Source organism: Pezoporus occidentalis, unplaced genomic scaffold, assembly GCF_034315485.1.
Source record: "Pezoporus occidentalis ecotype Australia unplaced genomic scaffold, CSIRO_AGI_Poc_V1 ctg44, whole genome shotgun sequence".
NCBI lineage: Eukaryota > Metazoa > Chordata > Aves > Psittaciformes > Psittacidae > Pezoporus > Pezoporus occidentalis.
In genome coordinates, this window is record NW_026915769.1 from 486,443 (window position 1) to 504,256 (window position 17,814).

The 17,814-nt window shown below is 42.2% G+C and overlaps 1 protein-coding gene across 2 annotated transcripts in view; it reads left to right on the forward strand.

The window, feature by feature from the left end:
* Window positions 1-1,995: 1,995 nt before the first annotated feature.
* The window catches only part of RASSF8 (Ras association domain family member 8), an 86,143-nt gene continuing 70,324 nt past the window's right edge, over window positions 1,996-17,814 (forward strand). Inside the window, exon 1 of one of the 2 annotated variants that reach the window (XM_062634804.1) lies at window positions 1,996-2,083. The gene's annotated coding sequence lies outside the window, so the exon portion shown is untranslated. The remainder of the gene's footprint in view (window positions 2,084-17,814) is intronic. The other variant, XM_062634805.1, reaches the window with a different exon arrangement.

Sequence of the window (17,814 nt, forward strand, 5' to 3'; positions counted from 1 at the left end):
TGATTAACTATTTGCAACATACAATATACCTGGAAAGCACGCCCTTTTTTCCTGCTTTTGTCTGCTGACACTCTTGAAAGTCATTGTAAAAAAATACTCAGTGCAAACAAATCTCGGCCAGTAGGTTGCTGCAGAACTGGTCATTGGCACCATTCCTTTATCCCAGATATCCCTTCAGTGTTGGGTTTTTAAAAGTCTCTTAAAGTGAAAGTGTGTATGCAGGTAGCTGACTGTAAACCATGTGCTCCACAACAGATTCACCTAATTGTCATTTCTTCCTAATCATACCTAGTTTCATGCTGTGCTTAAGGTCATTCTCACAGATTGCTCAGCATCGCTTCCTGTCTAAAAAAACCCACAAACATAAAAAGGCACAGCAGATACAGGTCAGAACTGGAAGAGGCATCCTTCTAAATCCAGAAGATTTCTTCAGCAGGAACTTTACACCTCCCCAGGTGTGCTTATGGAAAATATCCTCAATTGTATAAAGGCATGGATCATAAATCAAGATCCAGACCTACTAGAAATACTTGCAGAAACATCCCCAAACCCCAATCTGTGAATATTTATATGCTTGCATTTCAATTGAAGCGTCCGTATGCTCTTGAAAATATTCTTCATGTAGCATCTATAGAGAGTCACACAGAGGCAGAGTCCTGCTCTCATCTAAAGGCTCAGGACTTAAAACCCCAAGGAAAGCGTACCAAACTCAAAAGTCCACAGGAGGAACGGTAGAGGAATATTGTTAAAAATGAGGAGGACACAAACAACAAAATAAAGTTCTCTTGATGAGACTCTTCTTTAAATGACCAGCATTTCCTGATCTCCGGACATGGAACACCGGCAGACTGGGAAAGGCTACCAGCTCAGGGAGGAGCTATGAGTGACGGCTGCTGCTGGCAGCTGAGGGTAGCCCCAGCACAGATGTTTGCAACAGTGAAAAATGCCTGTGAATCACAGCTCTGAAGTTCATTTTCAAATAGGTTGGTTAGTTGTTTTTTTTTTAACGGTTATTTTTCCTATTCCAAGTTTCATGACGACAAAGCTGATTAAAACTTCTTATTTAAAACTTTCTGCCCAAAATAGCCGTCTGCTTAAGAGTCTTTGCTGCTCTGAGGTTTATTTCTCTTCCCTCCCCCCCCCCCACCCCGTCCCCTCGGGGAATTTTCCATCACCAAAATCCAAAGCAGGAACAATAGAAAAAACACTTGACTGCCGGCTTTGCACAATTCAGTTTAAATAAGCACCAAAGGCATTCCTACTTTTTCCAGAAACAACAGAAAATTTTCAGGGAAAACAACTAAAAAACCCCTTAACTATGCCTATGTCACAGCCGGGGGTCTCACTGTTGTCTTCCTTTGGGAGCGGAGCTCTCCTCCAGCTCCCGCCCGGGATGCGGGCTCCTTGCCCAGCCCCAGCGGGTGCGGGCGGCCCCAGGGTCCGCCTTGAGCTCCCACCGGCAGCGACAACAGCACCCGCTGCCCTCACGCTCCTCCTCGGCCCGTCCCGGGGACCCCGCCGAGGGAATATTTTTAGGCAAGGCTGTAGCGCCTCTTCTTTAAGAGGCTGCTGCTGCTGCTGCCGCCGCTGCCCGCCTCACTGCTGCCAGTGCCAGCGCCAGCGCCACTGCCTGCCCGCCCCGCTGGCAGGGGCACACGCACCCTCGCCCGAGCCGGCGGCGGGGATCAGCGGCGGCGCTAGCGGTGGGGGGCATGGGGAGGCTGCGGCTTTAAGAGCTCCCACAATGCCGTGCTGGCGCCCCAGTTCCGTTACATGTCTCTCCCGGTGAAGGGGAGCGACTGAGAGGCAGGAAGGAGGCGGGGGTGGCTGCTTCGGGTGGAGGACACCCACTCGCAGTCGGGCGAGAGGCGGCGGTGGCTCGGTGGGGCCGGGGGAGGAGCAGCAGCAGCAGCAGCAGCAGCAGCAGCGGGGCGCCGCGGAGGGCAGAGCTGAGCAGCGCTGAGCCGAGCCCCGGGGCGCTGCGTCGCGGGCCGTGTGCGCGCCGCCCCCCGCGGGGCGCGAGGCGGAGCCGGCGGCCGTTGGGGCCGTTGGCGCTGCCCGTGGAGCCGCCGCCGGCGGAGCGGTAAGTGCGCGGCCAAGTCCGCCGCGGGCTCGTCCCGCCGGAGCCCGACCTCTTCCCCCTTCCCCTTTCCCCCTCTTCGGCTGCCGCTGCCCCGCTCCGTCCCTCCCTCTCCCGCAGCCCACCCGGCTGCTGCTGCCCCGCTCCTCCCTGGCGTCTTTCGGCTCGTCCCCGCTGCGGGGTTTGTGACCCTTCGCTGCCGCCTCCCCCTGCTGCCCCCGTCTCCCCTCTCCCAACTTTCCCATCTTTGTTGCCCGTTCCTCACTCCCCTCGGATTTACGATTTTAAGGATTTTGGGGGGCATTCTCACCTCTCCCGTTCCCCTTACGCGTCTCCCCTGCCCGATCGCACTTATTCCTGTCCTTTCGCCTGTTCCTTCGCTACTTCCCTGACTTCCTCCGGCTTTTCCTCTCTCCTGGCATTTTGTCTTTCTCCTTCGCGCATCGTGTGGAAAAGTAAGGGTAATTCCTGTGTGTCCTTGAGGAGGGGAGTTCAGAGGCGGCTTTTCTGACACTGGGAAATCTTTGTAGTAGTTTCGGGTTTTTTTCCTCCTCTCTCTTACTACCCCCGAAAGGAAAATTAAACCCATTTTATTTATTTTTCCTTTTTTTTTGTCCCCCTTACCCTTTCGAAGTGGACTGTTTTGGTCTCTCCTCCTCCCCCCAGTTAATCTCATGTATTCCTTCCCCAGCCCCTCCCTCTCTTTTTCCTCCCCTAGTAAGGAAAAAGATTAAAAGAAAATCTGTTTTGCCAGCAGACAGTAAGAGATTTCGGGGGGGAAGTGGGGGTGGGTGCTGGATGGGATAAGAGAGTATTGATGAGAAAAGCTTAAGTACAGTAAATACAGTATGATGGGACGTTACAGTGGCGTGAACTTTAAAGGGTAAGAAAATGGATTCTTCTCCGTGGAAGGGCTGATCCAGGGTCTGGTTTGGGGTTGTAGCAGTCCGGTGTGTGCCAGCCTGTTTTCTCTTCAGCAAAGCGGTGTTTTAAGATGCTAACAGAATGGTGTGCTAAATCCCAGTTCATTACTGCTCATGGGTTTCATCAGTGTGGATGATCAGGAGGAAGGGAAGGCTATAGATTTCAGTGTCCCCTTTAAAATGACACCTGTCACGCTTTCCAGCCCATAGCTGCAGATGTATCAGAGGTTGACACATTATCTGAATCGCCGGAAACTGTTTACATCCGTGTCAAAAAGTGCTGTCGTGTGGTTTATGAAAGTCTGTTTTGGACCTCGTAAGCTTCTGCCTGGGGTTTAGCCAGCATCACGCGTTAAAATTGTGTGCTGGGCTGTAGAGAGCAAGTAAATCAATTGCCTAATGACTTCTGCAAAGACACCTGTTTAAGGGTTTTCCAGCTCCCAGTTAATTGTGTTTGGTAGTGGTGTGATTGTGTTAAGTGTTGTAGAGGAGCTGTGTCTTTTTCTATAAAGAATATGCAGTTCATGACTAAAATGTCAGCTCCTAGGGTCAGAAGGAACCAGTGTGGGTCTAGGTTGTGTTACATTACCTCTTTTGAGAGATAGCATTCCAGAAGACCCAAGTTTATGTGGCTAAGCAGAAAATAAAGTAAGCCCTACTTTTTATTTTTTCCCCTTTCTTTCTTTAAAGAGAAAATACCATTTCTGATTGACTTCTGTTTGATGGTATCTAATTAGAAAGTAGGCTTGATACTGAACTAGAAGTACTTCTCAGTATTTTACAGCAAAAACTTATTTGACATGTGATGAGTTGCTGAGGGAACTGAAATGACTGCTGGGTGTTACAATGATCAGTTGTATGCCATTTAGGACAACTGATAGAGTTAGCAGTGGTTTGCTTCTTACACTTAAGTGATCTCCCTGGCCTTCTCCTTCCCCACTCCCAGAAGCCCAACAGGATTTGGTCAGGTGTATGATTTTATTTTTTTATTTTTTTTTTTTAATCTTTATAGAAATTAACAACTTTGGGATAGAGGGAAATAAAAGGAGAAAAATAAGTCAGATTATCAGGAAGTCTTTTAAAATTACCTGGAACTGTTTCTGGAAATGCCACCGATAATTCCGAAGAGCCAAATGAAGGTGATTAGCATCACTTTTTCAAATCCTTTTGAGGAAAGCCCTGCAAATGAACATGTTAGAAATAAGGAGGTTCGCCGCTGAAAGTGCGGAGTTGAGCACTGAGGATGGTGGGTTCTGTTCCTGTGTCTGCCATCGCATGGCAGTATGACCTCTGCCTAAACTGCCTTATGCCTGCACCTCACAGGATATGGAGATTTTCATGGATCTCTGTTAAGTGCTTTTACACGCAATTTTAAGAATGATTGTGTGTAATCGTATTGCTCCTTGTTTAGTTGTGGGTTTGAATGCTGGTTGGGTAGTAGTTCTGCTTGTGCAAATATTCATTCTTTGAAAGTTGTGGAGTAGAACTCTTGATCACCACCATTTATTTTGATAGGAGCGTAAGATTTTTGCATTGCAGTAATGGTTTTGACACTAGAGTTATTTTTATCCCCTGTGTATCTCTGACAAAGTCGGTGCATGCTTCTTCCATGGTACCTTAACAGTCTGCCTCAAGCTGAATTTGAAGGGCACTGCGGCCTCCCCAGAAAGAAACTGTTAAATTGAATTGCAGGGTGGAAAACTGTCCTCTGGGCTGAGGACCCCCATATCGTGATGCATGCAGTACCTGCTATTTTGTTTTTTTTGTGAGGTCTGTAATTATGAGATTGGCTTAGTACATGGGGGTTTTGTTTGCTTTCTAATTTAAGTTTTTTGTCTGTGTTTTTAAGTCTGTAAGATTTCTATCTTGAAATTAAATGTAAATGATGTGTGGGTTTTTTTTTTTTTTAGAGCTTTTTTGAAAGTTCAGGCTTTCCTGTAATTTTTTTTTTCATGCAGGGGTTGGGATTTTACAGTGTAATGGGACTTTTATAATCTCAGTGCCTGCCTTCCTGGAACATGTTAGACATGTAAGCTTTGTAACTGCAAGGCTGTACCCAGTTGGAGGTAGTTCTCTCTCTTCACTGAAAATGAGAGCCTTGATTCTGTGGGAACCTGCTATTAGGCAGCAGTGTCAGTTTTGGGTTATATCTTACTGTCCTCTTGCATATGCACATAGCTAGCTCTGTGCTTCTGAATCTGGACGGTTAGTCTAGTTTCAAATTCAGTTTCATAAATAACTAATTCTTTCTGTCCTTCCTAACCCACTTCAAAGTGTGTGGTGATCTTACAGCTTTGACAAGAATAGTTTTCCTGTCTGATGAGAGGATGTTTGTTTTCTCCTGTTACTGTTCTGAGGGCTCTGTCGTCTTTGTACTGATAAACTATGGGGAGGGCAAGACTGGTCAGTGTGTGCCGAGCAGTGCTGTGCTGCTTCTCTCTCCAGTTAGTTACCTGTGAAGTTGAGACCGGGGAACTTGTGCTGCTTGGAAAAGGAAGGTGGGTTTAAGCTGTAGCTCACATGGGCTTGTTGTATCTGCCATGGGAACTGCAGACTGGACCCCTCTCTGTAAGCATCTAATTATCTGTGAGATAACGTAAGTGCGGAGAGCGCTGAATGTACCTCAGAGGACTTGAGGAGATAGGCAATGTAAGCTTTCAGACAGGAGGCACTTGAGAAATCCATTTAATTCACCTTTTTACTTTAGAGTTACTACTTAAAGAGGGGAGGAATCTGTTTACTTTCTTGTTGTGCTTGGAAAAAGATCTTACCCACAACAAAAGACATTGTAATGCTTTCTATAGTCCAGGATTATTGAACAAAAGTGTCTTGCTGTGCAGTGTTGTTGCTGCACTCAGTGTTGTATGATAACACATGTTACTCAGCTGTTGTTGATTCCTCAGTGGCACAGACTTCAAAGGAATGTGCTGAAAGAGAGCCGAGGCCAGAGAAAAAATGAGTTTTGTTCCAGTGGCCTGTACCATCCATCTGTTTAAATACTTTGCTGAACTATTCCAGAGTGTTCAGGCATCCAGTTAGGGCTGACAAGCAATTACAGCTGGGAATAGAGCCTACTGCAAAGAGACCACCTAGTGAAGGCTTAAAGGCTACCTCCCCTCCATGGGTCAGAGCCCCCCTGCTGTCCCAGCCACCAAGAAGAGATAAGGCTTGTCATTTAGGCTGTCTTTCAACATGACATTGTCTAATTCCTAATGCTATTGAGGATTTATTTATTTTTACTCTCTACGCTATCTTTAGCACAAGGAGAGAAGAGCAGTAAAGAGGACAGTCATCTCTGTATTCTCCTCTTTGTATGTAACAATCTAGGTCTGTAATTTAAATGAGTAAATATCTATAGAAAAATAAGTGATTTTTTTTTTTATTATTATTCTTTATTTTTATTTTTTCTAAGATGCATGGGATAGTTAACAGAGCACTAGAGTGTCTGCCAAGGTAGCAATATACATTACCAAATTAGTTTTAGTTCCAAAACATTACTAATAAAGTTAAAATTGGAGCCAATTATACTGTGCTGTTTCAGATTGAGTTTGGGGAAACACTCCACAACTTAATCCACAGTAACAAATGAAAATCCCCTGTGTACTCATGCATTATGTTACACTAGGATTTTGACAATTCCAAGTATTACAATGTATGTTTTTACTTAAATTCTGATATTGGAATCCACTGTGCAAGACACGTCTCAACTTGTGATTGCCAACTGAATCTTCAAATCACAGCCTGTGTGCTCTCTGTAGCCCCACATACTGGAATTTGGTGGGGCAGGGGTGGGGAATATCAACAGGGAGACTACAAGTAAACTGTTGATAACCTGTGCAGATCCTTGAAGGTTTTCTGTATGGGACTGACATTCATTTTGAGGATTGGGGTGAGTACTGTAGATAAGAGTGATATGTGTTTCAGTTAAGAGGGCTTAACCATTCTTTATGAATGGAAAATGATCATGCAAATACACTAAAAGATATTTGAGCTTTGAAGAATTGTGAGGCAGTCCAGGATTTGGTTTTCATTTGCAAACAAGCAGCACAACTCTAAAGGTAAGCTTGCATGTTGTACTGTGTTGTAGTATTACTCCTGCCTTTGTACTGCACTGTGACATTTATGCCTTTGAAAGGATGGCTCTTTCTCCCTGTGTTGTGATGCCTTTTTGGTATTTTGGGACGTCAGGTTTTAATACCTTACTACCTCTTTGAGCGGAAAGGGGAGGGAAACTTCTAGAAACATGTAGTGTAACTGACTTCCATCCAGCTTCTGCCCTTGCTCTGGGGTTGACATTGTAGTTTGAATTTGTTTACTTGCTTTGAAAACTGTACTAGGTGTAACCTTGAGTCTTGCTTCCCTTATTGCAACAGTACCTGATGTGTTTCCAGCATGCACCTCGCTGTATCACTAGATCATCCAGTTTTAAAATGGTGAGGCTGTGTTCTTTTTGTTGTATGCTTCCCTTAAATCCTAAGATCTATAACTTCATTTTATTTCAACTGAACGGAAAGGGATTTTGCTAAAAAATTTTTGGACTCCTGAAGTGTTTGTCAGTGTTTTCAAGCCGTTATTCAAAGGAGTTTTGGAGTTTCCGGAACAGTCTTTTGAAACTTTACATTTTATTGTCAGTCAGCAGTTTTGTGAGCACTGCTAAGTAAAGGCTGTAATTCCACTAGGCAGCCAGATGTTTTGCGTCTATGCCAAAAGTGCAGAGACAGTGTGGCTTTAGGAGTTGGAGGGTCTGTTGTTCCTGTCACTGGGCTGTTCGGGGATCTTCAACAGATCCTATCTGCTTTCTCTCCTCCGCCTTCCCCTCCCTCCTGCCATGCTTGTAATGATTGTGACCACCTCCTTCTAAGTAAAATGAGATTGAGACCAAAGCATTCTTTGTGGCTTTTTGAAAAGTAGACATTTTTGTTGTCAGCTGGTGTTTCTTTAATATTAAGTTTAAAGCCATAGAGAGGCTGCATGTAATTTGGCAATTAGTAAATTTATAGCTGTTATCCAGTAGATTAATAATGAATGTTAACTCTGACTAGTGTGGCATTAAATGAATAATATAAAGAAAGTGCTTCTAAATGCAAAGTGAGGGGAGAGTACTTTTAGACACAAATCCCCCAGTTCTGTAATATATTGCACTTTTCTGTTTGGCCAGTACTTCTTACAGACTTGTAAGATCCTTGGTGATCCTTGTCTTGATTCTCCTGCTTCTATGTGACATATGGTGGAAAGAAAGGAACTCATCAGGTGTCTGCACATGTCAAACTTTTCCTGGAGGAGAAAGTAGGAAGATGCTACAGCTAATAATATTTTAAAGTTGATGCTGGGAATGAAAATGCTAAATGCTCAAATGTGCTTTTGCACATTTATTAATATTGCCAGTATTAATATTGGCAATGTTAGCTAGTGCTTGGGATAAGTGACATCTAGAGAGAAACATGGCAGTATGGAACACCCTTGTCCTTGCCCATCAGAAAGTGATTTTGTTTTTTAGTTTATTTGCTGTGTTTGATTTTTAAACATGTTCTTGCTCATCAGAGCTGCTCCTTCTGTGATACGTGTGTATGTGCGTGTGCTTTGCATTTCATCTATGCTGCCACGTCAAAGTGTTTGCACTGGTTTCCTTGGGAGCAAGGACAGAAACTTCTAATGAATAAGCTGTGTGTTTGATACTATGTATTTCAAGTAGTGGAATCAGCACTGATGAGCAACAGGACTAACAAAGAACAGTCACTGAATACAATGCAGTGTTTTCATGCTCTTAATGGGATTGGAATTGGTAACTTGATACTCCAAAGAGATAACAAAGGCTATTTATCATACAAGAGAGCATTGATTTTTCTTCTTTTTTTTCTTTTTTTTTTTCTTTAAGGCATTGCTCAATAGCATAGTAAAATGACTGAATTAACAAGAATTTACACCATAGTCTGAGTAGGAAAGTAATCTTCTGTCTTATTACCAGTGTTCTTTCACTGCAATTCCTACGTTTGCTTACCAGTTTACCTGCTTTCCTCATGTCCTGTGAATTTAGCATTTGTTTCAAACTGAGACATACATAAAGTGTTTGGGTTTTTCTTCTTTTTCCAAGAATAGAAGACTTAAGGGGATGACGAAAGGGAATGTTCAAAGTTGACATAACCAATACAGTAAGTGACTGTTCCATTGTTTTACAGGAACAGACCAAAAGGCAACAAAATACAGAATACCGTAAAGGTACATGGAATTAAGTGTGAGACTAGAGAAATCTTTGTATGCCTTTTTAATAGACATAGGACAGACATCTACAAGGGTGATCTGGTGCAAGGAAAGTCAATCTGACCTCATAAGAATTAAGATAATATTCTACCTTAGGCCCTGTGCTTACGAGCAGGAAAAGCTGACTACTTACCTCCACTGTGTTTTACTTAAGCAGAGGAACTTGCAGTCTCTGCAGGAAAGGCCAGAAGGTAAAGGGAGCATACCTACAAGAGGTGATGTGTGCTGTAGGAGGAGGCTTGATTGTGAGCTTGCTGTTGGTGAACTAAAGTTCTGTGTGCAATGGGTTGGTCATGTTCTGTAGGAAGGATCACCTTCTGTGTAGGATCACCTTCCTACACAGGGTGGAGGGAGCTGGGGTCTCACCAGCAGCCAAGAGTCACACTTTAAAAAGCACCCAACTGGAGGCTTTTCTTTTACTCTATTTTCTTCTCTCCCCCATCTCCCCCCCCCCCATTTTTTTACATCTTGTCGTGGCTGGAGAGTGTTGGTGGGAGAGCTGTACCATAGTGTGAGTCTGCAGCCTTCCAGACCAGTGTCCTGCTTGGAGGCCACCTGTCTGTCATCTGTGGGTGTCTCTGTGGTCCAGAATATCCTCTCCTGGTCTCACTTGCCAGATCTGAATTTGTAGTGTGCCTTCAAAATACAGGGCTCTTCTGAACCCTGTGTTGCCAGTTGCCTGCTGTCTTTCTGATAACACTTTCAACTAGTGAATTGTTCATGTGCTCCATATGTGTGGTGGCACTACCATTTCTCTCTGCTCTGCCGTAAGGCTTTTTAAATACTTGTTCATGAACTAGTGGCTTTCTTGGAGTTTCTTTGGTTGCAACACAGCATTTTCTTTTTGATGGGAGGGGAAGATACTGGGACTTTCTCTTCCTATCTCACAGCTGCAGATATAGAGGCATTCCTCTGATTCCTTTGCTGCGAGCTGTTTGGAGCCCAGGGGTGGGGGACACTTGCTTGGCTGTTCCCTTGTCCAGGAGTTGGGTTTAACTTAACACAGAGCACCTGTCCTATTGTGATCCTGACATCCTGTCAGTACTCAGCCCCCCTGCTCCCTGGGAGATAGCATGTTTGTTTCTGGCAGCACTCTGCCCTATGCTTATAGGAAGCCCCAGCCAAGAATTTTCTAGAATTCTTCCCCTCCCTCCTGTTGTCCTTCACTGACCTTTAACCAGGTTTTTATCTTTCTTGACAAGATTCTTAGTTTCATTTATCTGCTGCTTCTGCCTTCACTCTAAAGCTTTGATTATTTTTCCAGGAGGTGCTTAGAAACATTAACCATTACAGATGTATAGAACAGTGATATACAGTCAAATCCCTTAGCTGTGTGTCTTTGATTGGTTTGGGGTTTGTTTGTTTGTGGGGTTGGTTTTTTGTTTGGTTTTGGTTTGGTTTGGGCTTTATGTTATTTTTGTTTGGTGGTTTTTGTGATTTTTTTTTTTTTTTTTTTCCTCCTTTTAGCTTGACTCTAATACTAAAATGCCTATAGCAGGTAAATATTTTCTATGTACTAGTCATGACAAAAATATGCATCCTCAGCAGAGGGTAAGGAACTGTGTCTGTATTTCCATATTACAATATCTGTTGTAAGAGCTTTGTGTTTCCCTCCTTGAGCATAAGCCACTAATATAGCAAGGGCACAGAAGATCAAACTTTGTTTTGTGTGGGAAAACATTAATGACTTACTTAAAAATATATTTATACACTGTAAGATGAAAACGTGACATAAAAAAATGGCGAATGTACTTTTCTGTCTTAGACCTATGGCTGCCTAGCAGCTTGAGAAATGCTCTGTCACCTCTAGACAATACTATTGAGTTTTAAAAGACTGAAATTGTTTACCTCAACTTTAGTAAAAACATACTTGGTGGGTAGCAGAGGAGAGGTTGGCTGGATTTATTTAGATACATGCCGCAAAGGTAATTTTCCTATTTTGTAGTTCCTTCATGCTTGTCATTCTACATGCATATGTAGAAGCCTAAATAATTAGAAGTCTGTGTGCTTCGTGACCATGATTTACTTCAATAGTCCGTAATGATCTCTGGATAAACTGTATTTTACTTCAGAAGTCAACATTTTAAACTAAACTGTTATCTTCAGCTTGATTAGTATGAATGAGGATAGTATTCAATGTATACACCATTTTTAAGAATAGCCTTTTTCTTCCATGTGGACATAAAGCATACGGTAGGCAAGAGACATTTCTGGTCTAATGGAGTACAAAATGAAACAAGAGAAGATTGTGGTGTAGTATCTGAAATGTCCTCCCTACATTCCTGCTGTAAAATGTTCTCTGACATTATAAGGGAGGGTAATGGCTTCTCAGACTTCCATCAGAGGGGGTGTTTCTTATCATTCCCTAGTTTTGAGAATGGATCCTATTGCTCAATAGAGCAACACGGGTAGGTGGCTTCTGTGAATAGCTTCCTTCATATGTACCATAACCCTTGTGGAGTCCCAGGCCCAACATGACTTCTGTTTCAGCTCTGGGGCTTACAAGACGAGGTTGGCTTTTGAGCCCTGCAATTAGGAAATGAAGACAACGAAAGTCTGGGCACCATCTAGAATTGGGATCTCATGGGGAGGGGAAAAAAAGAAAAAAAAAAAGTAAAAAAGGCTAGATTTCTAGGTCAGTGGGTGGTGGTATTTGGATCCCTTGTGATGATCATAAAAAGTGTGATGTTGTGATGTATAACAGTACTGTTGAGCTTCTTCTTTGCTGCGATTCCAAGCATTGGGCAGATGAGTATCTCTCTGGTTGGATTTTAATATTGAGAAGGGAGGTATCCGAGATGCTTCATTCATAGTGAAACCCATAGTAGAAGATTGCAGAGGAAACTTTCTTTGGATATTCAACCACTACTTCTCAGTGGCATGTTTTTCATGAAAAATAAAAGTTATAGCCATTAGATAACTAGTTAGACCTTAAACCAGCAGTTGATAACATGCATGTTCCATCCTGAGTCAGGGAGACTTGGCAGTCCCAGCAAGATGTCACTATAATGAAGTCCTGCTCTGTAAGCAAGTACTTGATTAACTTGTGTGTCAACATGACTACCTCTGTAAGTATTCTGAAACAGTCAACAGCAAGATGCCATTTTGAAGTTGCAAAGGCATAGATGTGAAGTTACAATTGTCAAACAAGTTGCCACCTGTGTGCAACTGGAACTGTTAGTACCTGTGTGCTCTAGCTGTCATGTAAGTCGGGAAACGTCTAAATGTTAAGTTAACCTGACTTACCTAGTGCCTCGAGCCTCAAGAGGGGTAACAGCATTCATATAAGCTAAACTACATCATTTCTGCTAGCAAGAAGCTCAAGCAAAGAGAAACCTAAACCTTGATGTTTTTAATGGCATACTTAAAAGGTTGTTCGTAAAGTACTGGTTTAAGGAGCAAGCATCAAAGGAAGGTTTTGTCTTGTAAGTGCACACAGCTATGGCGAAAGTGCTAACTAGAAGAGATGGTGTTTGTGTTACAAGCTTAGTTAACTGGTTTCAGAGGTAGTGGTGAATTGTTAGCTTACCTTGTTGAATCTCGTAGTTGTGAAGTGTGTACGTAAAGTGTAATCTAGCAGTTGGTACCTAGATGCTGTGTGGAAAACAAACTACTGGCTACTCTTAAAACATCTTTTCCTGCAACCTCTACTTTAGCTTTTACTACAAAATAGTAACTGTAATGACCAGTGCTGTAATACAGAACTTTTTATGAGGATTTGTGTGTACTTATGCCTGATAGAATTGCAAAACAATCTTGCTGTATATCGACTGTTTTCGTCTCTTTCTGTGTTTTCCCTGTCTTACTGACTTCTGCAGCCAGTTTTAACAGAGTGAGTCCTATGCTTGTTGAAGCATCATTAGAAAAATAGAAATAGCTATATGGCCAAATATGACATGAGTCATGGCCAATATCCTTTCTACTAAACTTGATGTTTAAGTGAGACATTAAAGCCAAGGCAGATCTGGCGAGTAATATGACTTCTGTGTATTTTTATAGCCCTTTTAAGAAAAAAAAAGAAGTTTGTCTTGGGCACACGATTTCCTGCAGTGTATTTATTCCTGATGTTGTGAATTATTACAGACTTTCAAAAAAGATCACAAAATAAAGAACCAACTAATTTACAAGCTTTTACTGGGTTTTAATTCCAGTTGTAACCAGTTGTGCTTTAATAACAAGCATGACCACCACTCAGACCCTGGCAATGAGCGATGTAACTGAACCAGAGAACCAGCCTGTGTCAGTATTAGTTGCCCCTATATGCAAGAGGAAATGGAAATGAGAAACAACTCATTTAGGGAAGGAAGATGAAGAAGAGCCAATACCAGAACTAGAGGAAGAGGCAGAACATGAGGTAACTTGTCAATCCCTGTCCTTGACTAAGCTATGGAATATGCAAAAAGATTTTAGCTGTCATCCAGGTGAGCACATCACCTGGATTCTCCGATGCTGAGACAGTGGGGTCAACAGTCTCTAATTAGAAGGTAGGGAAGCCAAGCAGCTGGGATTACTTGCTAGGGAAGGGAGAATTGACAAGGTGATTATGAAAGAAAAGAATCCTCAGTCTCTGGATGCAGTTCTTGGCAGCTGTGAAGGAAAGGTATCCCTACAAGAAAGATGTTATATGTTGCTAATGCTAGTGGCCTTCAGTTCCTGAGGGAATTAGCCATTCAAGAGTTGATGTACTGTAAGTCGGACACCAAGAAGCCACCCATAGATCTAGCTGAAACTGAATATACACAACTTGTGGCAGAAATTTACATGGAGAGTGCCATCGTCATGTGCCAACAGTGGATGAAATGAGTTGTCAGCTCCAGGAGTTTGAAGACAAGCTCTCCCCTTCTATCATTTCAGCTGTGGAAAAACTGTCCCAGTAGCTCCAGCAATTGAGAGATGATATATCCAGCTCCCCACTTGCACAGAGCAGCATCTCGGATATAAACAGTAAGCACCCTGTTCCTCAAGAGGGAAGATATAGAAGGTATTTACGTAGCTTATTCATATAAAATTCAAGTTGACTTATTCCACTTAAAAGACACTGGTCCCTGGCTCTGAGAAACCTAGATGGTTTTTTTTGAGTCAACACTGGTTATATTCTGAGACTCCAACTATGCTTGTGTAGATATACCTATGACTCACTTGCAAGTGAACATGACTTGCGTAAAAATGTATTAAGCATTAATAATGAGGTACTTTTTGCACTGTAAGAAAAGCTTTTGGAATGCTTTGGAAAATGGGAGTAATTCAGATGTTCTCAACTTCATTAACCGTAAAAGTATTTAACAGAGAAAATGGTCAAGATTTGTCACTGGCTTAGGGCTAGTCTGAGTGAGTGATCTCTGAACTGTTATTATTAGTGACTATATGCAAAGAATCGGAGGCTTTCATTTTCTAGGGATATATCTTCATACTCTGAGTCAGATTTCAAGACCCAGCTGGTGAAAGCTGGTTGAGCGTTTGCCTTGCTTTGAGCTGGACACTGGGCTCCTGCAGGTCCTTGCAGCCTGAGGGATTCTGTAATTTTTGTTTATTTTTCTTTAAGAAATGTTTGTACCACACAAGGGCCATCAGCTGTAATGGCATTGCCTTGCTGATACTGCCAGCAATTAAACCAGACGTGTAAATAAATCCTTGCTCTGAAGTGGTTTTGTTTTTTATTTTTTTTTTTTTTTTTCTATTTTTGGTAACTATTTCTGCTTATCTTTACAGCACTTCTGTCTACTGGATGAATGCGTAACAGCTACAACTTTCTTTGTATGTCTCTTTCTGGCCACTGCAGAATCTTTGCTTTCAGAGGTGGAGCAGGGAAAGTTGAAGTGACCTTTCTCTAAATTCCAAGTTTGCAGCTTTCCAGAAGCTGAATTTTTAGATGGAATCTAATGGTTCTGTACTTGAATGCATCAGGCAAACAAATTATGCTTTAGGGAAGGCTGTCACAGATGTATAATGCTGAAATTCCCTATGGATTACTTAATGGGGGGAAAAAAAAAGGCTGTAAACATACTGAGCGTTAAAGAAGATAATGCAAAATGTATTAACTAAGAGGGGAAAAAAAAAAGGCTGTTATTCAGGGTACTTGTAACAGAACTTAATTTATACATTCACCTGATGAGACCTGTAATGAGGAGTTACCCTTGTTAGGGTACCTTCTAATGAGCAGTTACCCCCATTTACCCTTTTTATATAAAAAGAGCAATAAGATCTTTCTCTTGATTGGGGTTTGTACGAACCTGAGTAAGGTGCATGTGGAAAAAAAATATGCCCGTTAGTGGATCCAGGATTTCAGGTCTCTTTGTTCACACACTACTTCCTTTGTGAAAGGAATAGTAGAGTAGGTATTCCTTCGTGTATTTAGACTTGTGCAGCCTGTGTCACAGACTAGCCTGTAATTCACTCATGGTAAATCTGAGACTTACCAAAACATCCCATGCTGGGACCAACATGATAATAACCTTTAATTGCAAGCTTTGAAGTGGGAGCAGAAGAACAGATTTTTAATGAATTTGAGTGGGAATAATTAACTAATACCCTGTGCTTCACTAGGTGCTACATCACCAGAATTTTTTCTTGCAATTAAATCCTTACTCAAACCATTCTACTGTCACTTTGTTGAGGGAAAGGGTTCCTTTTTGGTTCAGTACTGATATACAAATTTTGTACAGTTGATAAAATCATAGAATAGTTTGGGTTGGAAGGGACCTTCAAAGCTCATCTGGTCCAACACCCCTGCATTGAGTGGGGATACCTTCAACTAGATCAGGTTGCCCAGAACCACATCCAGCCTGGCTTTGAATGCCTTCAGGGATGGTGCATTCAGCAGCTCTCTGGGCAACCTGTCACAGTATTTTACCACCCTCATTGTAATGAATTTCTTCCTCACATCCAGCCTGAATCTCCCCTCTTTTAGTTTAAAACCATCACCCCTCGTCCTATTGCAACAGGCCCTGCTAGAAATTCTCTTCCCATCTTTCTTAAAGGCCCCTTTTAAGTGAAGGGCTACAATAAGGTCTCCCCAGAGTCTTCTCCAGGCTTAACAACCCCAGCTCTCTTAGCTGTTCCTCATAGGAGAGGTGCTTTATCCCATAAAATGTATGTCAAGTAGGTTGCTTGGTGTACCTTTTTCATGGAAATCTTACTTTATTTCTTTCAATGACCTGATTCCCCCCCACCCTTCCCCTGGTAAAACAGTGCTAAAACATGCTACCAAGAGAAGGGGGGAAATTAGTTCTTCACTATTTTACTTGCAGATAAAGTAGTCTTGCAAGAAGGCAATAGATGGAGTAGGGGTGGATGGAACTTTACAGGAGTAAGAATACAAAGGAAACTCACTAAATGGTCATTTGTGCAAAAACACTCTGCAACTACAGTATCAGCTCTTGGAAAGTTTGGCAGATAACCTGGGCATCACAGTACATGTTCAGTTACTTATGTATAGGTACTTGAATTTCAAAACCTTGAGTTTCTTAATTTAAAAATCAATAAATTGAAAGTTCATTTAATGGAGTATAAACTGTGAGTCAGGGGAAAGCTTTAAGGGAAATCTTGGGATAGTATAACATTTTGGCATCTTCTGCTGATTGTGTAGTCATTTGTATCAATAGTTATCAATCCTAATGATAACTTCTGTTTTCAAAATCAAGAGTAGGCAATGATCTGGAATCACTGCAGTGTCTCCGAATGGTTTCTTGATGAGTTTTTGCTATCTCTATGCTTCCTGCTCTGGTTAAATGGTAAGTCTTCATTTAACTGCTTGATAGCTTGTGTTGGAAGCCCCCTAGTTTAGCACCTTAGTTTATTCACTAAAAAAAATAATGTATTTTGAAGAAGTGACTAACTTTTGAAATTTGAGTACAGGACTCTTGAATAGGCGCACATTACGCTGATTCCAAAGTCAGTGACCCGCTGCTAGTTGAGGTGGGCTGCATTAGAACTGAGCCACTGCTGGGTACCTTTGCAAATACAATTATCCTTGCTGTGGAAAGATGCTGTGCAGTGAACACAGGTTATTGTGTGCAGGAGGGAGAGAACATGTAAATTGCTCGATTTGATTTTGCGATTTTTCTTGTAGAAGGCAGATGGGAATAGAAGAGTTAATTGCAGTAGGCTCTGTGCCTATAGGGATATGTAGTTGTGATGCTTTGATTTAGAGTTGAAATACTGTAGTACTTCAGTGCTACCCGCCTTACAATAGTATGCAGGCTCATTGCCAGAGCTGTTGTGAAAGCAGTTGTACCGGCTTTTGTAAGAAGGTCTTGGAGGTCAGTTAAGTGTCCGTCTGGAACGAGTAAGCTCTTATTTATTGACTGTTGTAGAAGTAGGACATACTAGTTCTTGGAGAGCCTACTGTAGTAGTACCAGTTGCAAAACACAGTATTCATGATATTGGAGGCAATGTGCATGGAAATTCATCAGTACAATTGGAACTGTTTTTTTTTTTTTTAAATGGCAAAGGGTGTTTAAAGATTTGGGAACTGAGATTGTCAAATGTTTTTGTAGCATACTTTGGCCATATCTTAGCCACTTATACTGGTAGTCTGCTGAAACAAATGGCTT